Raw genomic sequence first — 6,000 nt, 5'->3', positions numbered from 1 at the left:
TGTGTCCCTCTCCCTTTGGTCCTCACATGGCAACCCTGGCTAGCATGGAACCACTATAAAGACCAGAATGGCCTTGAATGCATAGAAATGGGCTTGCCTTTGCCTTCCAAGTGATGGAATTAAAGGTGTGCGCCACTCTGCCTGTTGGACAATACAGGATTGATGAGTCAGATAACAGAGGCTAAAAGCAAAGACTTGTGTCAAGGACAATTTAGACATCAAAGTAGAGATGTCTACACACTGAGGGTCTTGTGCATGTTAAGCAAATATTGTACACTGAGCTATGGCTCCAGCCTTACAAGGCCAGCTTCTCAATTAGCTAGCTAGGTGACAATGGACAAGTCCTTTCCGGTAAGTTTAATACTTCACAGTATACAAGTGAATAACAAATTGAAGTGAAAACAATTGAAGGTTGTTTTCTACTCTTCAACGAGAAAACTGTTAGAACACTAATAATGTACGTGACCTATGCTATGCTCTGCTGACCCCAGGGCACAGCACCGTGGGGTTCGCACGCTGGGGCTAAGTGGAGATCGGTTCCTTGTTCCGACAGGGCTCTCAGCCACCCACAGGTGTCACTGCTCCGGGCTCTCCCAGCCGGGGACACACGAATCTTTCCTGGACAGTTCTCTTTGAAAGGAAGTCGGGACTTAGAGAGACCCCACGCCGCATCTGTGTGGATAAGGGACACTCCCTGGAGCCCCGGACCCGGGAGCCTGAGGCTTCCTTGAAATCGCGGAAGGAAGGTGGGGGTGCCTCGTGGTTTGGGCAACAGAGGGGAGGGGAGGGGTGGGGCGGTGAGTGGGCGGGGATGGGCGGAGCTAGACGGTGGGCGTGATGGCAGGCGTGGCGATGGGCATGGACAGCTCGCACGGGGCTCGAGGCTCCACAGTCCCGACGTCGTGCTGTCCTGGCCGGCCTGCTTCAGCGTGCGGAGGGCTCCCTCTAGGTAAGCACCCGGGACTCTGGGCGGGGAGGACCCGACGGGGTGCGCGCACAAGGAGGTGGCTTCCACTTGCTGCAGGGTGATCTTAGTGGGACTAGTTAGGGTCTTCTACCTTTTGCGTGGAGGTGAGAGTGGCCTCTCCGCGTTAGGTGACAGACCCGTCCTCTTTGGGCCAGGAAGAAGGAACAGGTGCTCTCCCCTGATGGCCGCGCCTTCCCTGTGGCTGCAGCCTCTCTCCAGGCTCCACATCTGAACCCTTTACTCGCGGTTGAGTTCCCTTCGCAGTGGAGCGGCAGGCGGCTTTTCTCCCCTCTGCTTGTCCCGCGTGAAAGTTAAAATGAATAGTTGTCTGTGCCTGAGCGCCTCACCTCATCAGGTGCACTCATTTATCTATCTATCTATCTATCTATCTATCTATCTATCTATCTATCTATCTATCTATCTAAAAACGGGCTTGGAGAACCTATGTGGAAAACAAAACAAAACAAAACAAAACAAAAAACTATGTGGACCTGTTGTCCCAGGATAGTGCAATCTTCTCTGGATCTTAATAAAAATTTAAACTTTTTCCTGTCATTGATGAATAACAGGTATGTTTCGGTGTATCAGGTCCTATCTCGGGCCAATTTTTGGAAACTGGAATATTTGATTAGAAGAGCTGATCCCCGTGTTAAATTGGAACAACAGGGTGGCTGGTGGTTAAGTGGGTTTGGAGACTAACCAGGATAGTTGTATGCTTTAAGTATATGTCTTACATTTTTTCCAGTGAGTCCCCGTTTTCCTCTTAGGAAACTCTGACAATCTATTCCCTTTCCAGATAATTCTCTTTTACAGAGCTAGGGGGTGTTAGGAGGAAGCTTCAGCTTATCAGCAAGTCTCCTAAGGAAATTGTGGCGTTTAATAGATTAGTTAATGACACTGGTAGCTTTATGGTCTGCAAGACGAAAATGTAATATGGAATAGCTTGGTTTCTATGTGGGGGTAGGGGAGAGAAACGTGGCTAAACTTATACAGTAAGTGTTTGAAAGCATTCTTTTTGTTCAGTTATGTCTTCATTGTTTAAGAAAGGCTCATCCTTTCACCATATTCTTACTAACCTGATCACTATTCCTGTCCTTGACTCCTCAGAGTGCTTTCTGTAGTGTGTTTATGGTAATGAACCTCATTCTTCCCACTAGGGCGTGTGCATTCTGGTTTGTGGAACTCTGTGGGACAAGTATTGTCAACACATGCAAATCAATGCTACGCTCTAGTTGGCAATACCTTTGCCCTACGTGGACCTTTGGCTTAGAATTTTCCTCTCTTCCCAAACAGGAAGGAATCTAAAGTATGAATGTATGTTTTAGCATTGCCAAAACTGTCTGCTTACCTTATTCTGCATTAAGGTATTCTTGTTTTCGAAGCAGTGCAGGGACTGTGTTTTATCAAGCCTGTAATTAATGATGGATAGATGGTACCTTACCTCCCTGCAGTTGATCCGTAAAGAATGGAGAAACTGGACAATCACTGGTCCATTTGTATTCTTGAAGTCGAATGACTGGCCTCCTTGTCTTCCTCCGGGCACCCAGTGTGCCGTGAACTTGGTCCTTGGACCTCTAACCACACCCCTGCCTACAGGTTCTCCAGGCAGGGTACTCAGCCTGGTGCTGGCTCGCCTGTGGATGCTCCGGGAAGTGTCTGTTGATGACACTGTCCCTGTTCAGAGCCCCTTATGATGCTTTCTCTCGTCTTGTTCAGTGAATAGCAGGTGAGGCAGAGTTGAATACATACGAACAGTTTGGGGAGGCAGCTATTTTGGTTTAATTAGGATCCTAAGTGAGGCATCCAGGTCCGTAAGAAAGGAATGAAATTGAGTTGTGATCATTGACAGTGGGGAGATTCTCCTGCTCCATGTGATTATACTATTAGAAGAAAGATGTTGGAAAAACAACCACAAGAAACCTAGAGGAGAGGATCTAGAGGTTATTTTTCCATCCATTCTTGCCTCCACCTAGGCACCTCTTTTTATTCCCATCCGGGCTAGCCAGTCCTTCCTTGGGTTGGATTATAACTATTAATTTCCTCTGTATGTTTCACTGCTCAGGGCTCAGATGACCAAAGCTACCGTGAAACAGAGGTTGAAAATTGCATTTTTTTAGAGGAACAAATAGGAAGGAATTAAAAACAAAACAAAACCCCACAAATAGGCTGCTACTGGGGAAATGAACGAATGTAAATATAAGGAGCAAACAAATGTGAGTGTAAATATGTGTAGGCACAGAATTTGGGCTTGGAGATGGCTAGATCAATATGTCACAATATTAATGGTAGGCCAATATTCACAGCTAAGCCAAGCACAATTTTTTTTGTGTTCCTTGGAATTCATAATCATTTGACTTTTGTGTGTGTGTGTGTCTGTCTGTCTGTCTATCTGTGTACTTCTTTTTAATTCACTTTACAGATCTTGACTAGTTTTCCAAGTCTTCCCTTAAAGGAATCAGGTCTCCTGTTAATTTCATTTGCCCCAGGAAGCTGGATCTGAACCTCTTGGCTTACTGTCCTCTGGAGGGGTGGACTTCTGTTTACTGGGCACAGAGGTCACCCAGAAGCTGTCCTGACACTAAACATCCTGGGAATCCCCACATCTCTTTCCCATGTTCTATCTCCTGGTACCCATGTAACTTCCTCTATTTTGGTGAACTCCTCAGAGCTTTCTGGAAAAGGATGCATGGGATGTCAATCTTTCTGGGACTAAGAATGACTGAAGATATCCATTTCTCCCTCAAACTTCATAGATTGATCAAGTGTGGAATTCTGGGGTGGAAATTTCAAAGTTGTTGTTCCCAGATCTTCTAAATTATGAACTTCTGGCTCCTTACTCTTTACCTGTAGTCTGAGTAGAGGCCACAGCCCTCCTGTGCTTTTCTGTGGAGTTATGAAATATTCTCTGTTCTCCACACTCTCTATTTTCCTGGTGCTATACTGTGGCTTGCCTTTGTTTTCGTCCAGGGTGCTGGGCTTTTGAATCTGGTCTTTTATGACTTTTAGTTTGGGAAATTTTCTTGAATTATTTCATTGGTGATTTTTCTCCTATTTTCTGTCATGTGTTTTCAAGGAATTCATTGTTTAGATGTTAGATATTTTGTACCTTCCATAATTTATGTCCTGTTATTTCTGAAATCTGTTAGGAAGATTTTTCTCAGTATTAGTATCCAAGTCTAACGTTAGGTTTTTCAATGTCTTTAACATTATTATTACTGTTGTTATTATTGAGACAGGGTCTTGCTATGTAGTTTATGCCAGCCTAGAATTCACTTGCTGTGTAGTTCATGCTAGCCCAGGCTGGCTCAAAGCCCACTCTTCTCCTGCTTTAACGGTGTAAGTGCTAGAATTACAGGTGTGTCACCATATCTGGTTCTAATAATGCTTTTAGCTTTCTAAATATAAAATTTCTCTCGCTTTTTGTTCTCCAAGTAAATGTGTGTGTGTGTGTGTGTGTGTCTATGTATTTCTTTTTATTTTTTCCTTCCAGGGTCTTATCTCTCTGGGGAACTGATTGTCATCCCCACCCCATCTCCTGGGTCTGCAGAAGTGTAGTGAAAACAGGTAGTGTGTGAAGGTGTCTGGTTGCCCTGGGTTATCTAACAAGCTGAAGATGTGGGTGGGCTTCTTGGCTTAGTTTCATCTTAAGCTGATTCAACTAGGCCTCCCAAGTAAGACCAGGCTGGGCCAGGTGCAAAACCTGTGGCTGAGGTGATGGGGCTTTTCTAACTCTTTTTGGTGTGTGGGTGTGACATTTAAGTTCTTTTCCCCCTGGAGATGGGGAGTATATATGATGCATGTGTCCGAGGTGGTATTTTTCTGATAACTATTTGGCCTTGGACTGTTGTGTTGTCCACGGGGTCAGAGGTTAGGGTGATCTCTGATATTGCCGGTCTGGTGAGAGTGACTGGAGAGGGCCTTTCTGGTCTTGTAGAGGCTGAAGGAGTGTCTGGTTGCCACGGTGGAGACAAGGCTGGATGTGGTAAGCTCAGAACCCTTTCATGCTGTTCGTCCACATTTGACCTGAAGGTAGAGGAGGGCAGTCACTTAACTTCTGCAAGTGGGTGAAGGAATGTTGAAAAGTCCAGCTGACTTTTTTCTTTTTTGTAGTGTTGGGGATTGAACCCAGGGTCTTGAGCACATTAGATGCTGCCTCACCCTCACAGAGCCCAGCTTTCTGCATAGAGTCTGCTTAATCCCCTTGCTTTTTAGCTCCCTCATCTAAAAAGTGTATAGTCTTTGTTGTCTTCTCTTCACCCCACAAAATGTGTCTGGCGTTCTTTTCTCTCTCCTCTTTTCTGATTTATACATCATAGGAAAAATACTGATTTTTCTCATTTGATTTTATTAGGATTTCAGCAGGGGTGGGGGAGTGAGGGTTAGGGAGATGTTTTTGTTCCTGTTAGCGCAGGCATGTAGATTTCTTCAGCAGCCCCTAACCAGATTCCAGAGCCTAGGTCTCGATGGTGTGCTGTCAACTCTCCCTGCCTGAACCACAAGTACAAGTACAGCCTGGCACAGAGAGTCTCACTGGATGGACCTTAGATGCCTTCAATTTCCTCCAGTCCACTGCTAGCTGAGCAAAGTTGCAGGAAGCCAAGTCCATGTGTAAACCAGGCTTAGACCTGTGGGCAGCAGGAAGCTCCCTGTGTTTGGGTCTTGGTCCTCTATCTCACCTCTGGATTATCTCTGAAGACTCTTATCTGTCCCTTGGGCCACTATATGTCTTGCCTGAGTGCCTCATACTTCAATTTGAAGGGTGGTCCCTGTGTTGTTGGTGACTGTGTGGCCTCAGGAGTAGATATGATTTCTCTGGAGACCAGCTGCCTTCCCAGAATCCTCTCTTCCTGTTCCCAAGTGCATGCCCTTCTTGGAATGTGTACCAAGTTCCTGTTCTAGCTGGCTGAACAGGGATCCTGACTTACCCTGCCCATAGCAACTTTCCAGGCCCCAGTTTAGCAGCTGAGTCATCGCTCAGGCTCCCTTCTTGAATTGTGACCTTCAGCGTTTTCTTCCAAGAGCCTCATGGTGTC

The 6,000-nt window shown here is 45.9% G+C and overlaps 1 protein-coding gene across 2 annotated transcripts in view; it reads left to right on the top strand.

Moving 5' to 3' along the window:
* Nucleotides 1–879: 879 nt before the first annotated feature.
* The window catches only part of Tec (tec protein tyrosine kinase), a 102,096-nt gene continuing 96,975 nt past the window's right edge, over nt 880–6,000 (top strand). For both annotated transcript variants that reach the window (XM_040747176.1, XM_040747175.1), the window contains exon 1: nt 880–949. The gene's annotated coding sequence lies outside the window, so the exon portion shown is untranslated. The remainder of the gene's footprint in view (nt 950–6,000) is intronic.

This window comes from Mesocricetus auratus, unplaced genomic scaffold (assembly GCF_017639785.1).
Source record: "Mesocricetus auratus isolate SY011 unplaced genomic scaffold, BCM_Maur_2.0 Super-Scaffold_100006, whole genome shotgun sequence".
NCBI lineage: Eukaryota > Metazoa > Chordata > Mammalia > Rodentia > Cricetidae > Mesocricetus > Mesocricetus auratus.
This window is presented reverse-complemented; position numbering and strand designations above follow the sequence as displayed.